The following is a 1,723-nucleotide window of genomic DNA, read 5'->3' on the forward strand; positions in this document are numbered from 1 at the left end:
TTGGGTGCCGTCTTTATCAAATTAATTTTCTTCAAGTCTTTTTCTAACTTTTCTCTTTACTTTAGTTTAATTAGTTAATTAGTTTAGTTAATTAGTTTAATAAGCAACCCCTATTTATTTCTAGGTTAGATAATAAAAAGATAGTTATTACTAGTACTTTTGGTTCCCTTGAGTACGATATCCCGGTCTTGCCATTTCTATACTATTGTTCGATAGGTGTGCTTGCCTTTTCGTCGTGATGATAGTTAGTCTAGGTTTAATCTTCATTATAAATATTTATTACTTGTTACGAATCACGCGATCAAGTTTTTGGCGCCGTTGCTGGGGAATTGAAATATTAGGAACGCTAATTTTTTATTACTTTAGGCGTTTATTTTCTTGCAGTTTTATTTTATTTTATTATTTATTAATTTACTTTTTCTCTCTCTTAGCAGGTTTTTATAGTTTATGACTAGAAGAAACCTGTGGGGACCATTACTTTTTGACGAAGAAATCGATCGTACAATTAGCAAAAATCAAAGAGAAATAAGGTGCAGCTTAAGATACATAGAGATCAAGCAAGAAGACAATATTCAACCTCCAACTGATAAGATGGCTGAAAACCAAGGCAATCAGCTACCTCCTGCAATTGCGGCTAATCAAAATCCTGCTCCACGTACTATGTATGATTATGCTAAACCTCTTTTAATAGGAACTGAATCTAGCATAGTTAGACCTACTGTAGCAACAAATACTTTTGAACTAAAATCTAACACTATTCAGATGATACAACAATTCATTCAGTTTGATGGTTTACAGGATGAAGATCCTAACGCTCACTTAGCAAATTTCCTAGAATTTTGCAATACATTCAAAAAATTAATGGCGTTTCTGATGATGCCATTCATCTTCTGTTATTTCCCTTTTCACTAAGAAATAAAGCTAAACAGTGGTTGAACTCGTTACCACGAGGGTCTATCACTACTTGGGAACAAATGACCGAGAAAGTTTTACTAAAATATTTTTCGCCCGCTAAAATGAATAAATTACGTAATGATATCTCTTCTTTTGTGCAGATAGATTTAGAAACACTTTACGATGCATGGGAGAGATACAAGGACTTACTGAAAAGGTGCCCTTACCATGGGTTACTGCTTAGGCTTCAAGTACAAACATTCCACAATGGTCTGAATCCCTCGACTCGGCAAATGGTTGACGCAGCTGCTGGTAGAACTATCAACAATAAAACACCGGAAGATGCCTATGAATTTATAGAGGAGATGTCACTGAATAACTATCAGTGGCAAGCTATGAGGACAAAGCCAATGAAAACAATCGGCGTTTATAACATTGATTCGGTCACCATGCTCTCTAATCAGGTAAAACTTCTCAATAAAAAGATTGACAGTTTACTTGGTTCTATGCAGGTACATCCAGTAATGAGGTGTGACTCAAGTGGCGGAGGTGTGCAGACAGAATACCAACCCTTTAATCCTACAACCGAAGAAGAACTAGTCAACTATATGGGTAACAATAACTTTCGATCCCAAAATAACCCATACAGTAATACTTATAATGCAGGTTGGAGGAACCACCCAAATTTCTCCTGGGGTGGTCAAGGGAATCAAAAGCCAAAAAATCCTCAGGGTTTTCAACATCCACCTTATAAATAAGAGAAGAAACCAAACCTTGAAAAGATGCTTTCAAAATTCATCTCGGTGTCAGAAACCCATTCCCAAAATAC

At 35.8% G+C, this 1,723-nt stretch overlaps 1 non-coding gene across 1 annotated transcript; it reads right to left on the reverse strand.

Annotated features, from left to right (window-relative positions):
* Positions 1-1,022: 1,022 nt before the first annotated feature.
* On the reverse strand, positions 1,023-1,129 carry LOC121204273 (small nucleolar RNA R71). The gene has a single exon (XR_005899201.1). It is a non-coding gene; the product is annotated as a small nucleolar RNA R71 (small nucleolar RNA).
* Positions 1,130-1,723: the final 594 nt, after the last annotated feature.

This window comes from Gossypium hirsutum, chromosome A07 (assembly GCF_007990345.1).
Source record: "Gossypium hirsutum isolate 1008001.06 chromosome A07, Gossypium_hirsutum_v2.1, whole genome shotgun sequence".
Taxonomy (NCBI): Eukaryota; Viridiplantae; Streptophyta; class Magnoliopsida; order Malvales; family Malvaceae; genus Gossypium; species Gossypium hirsutum.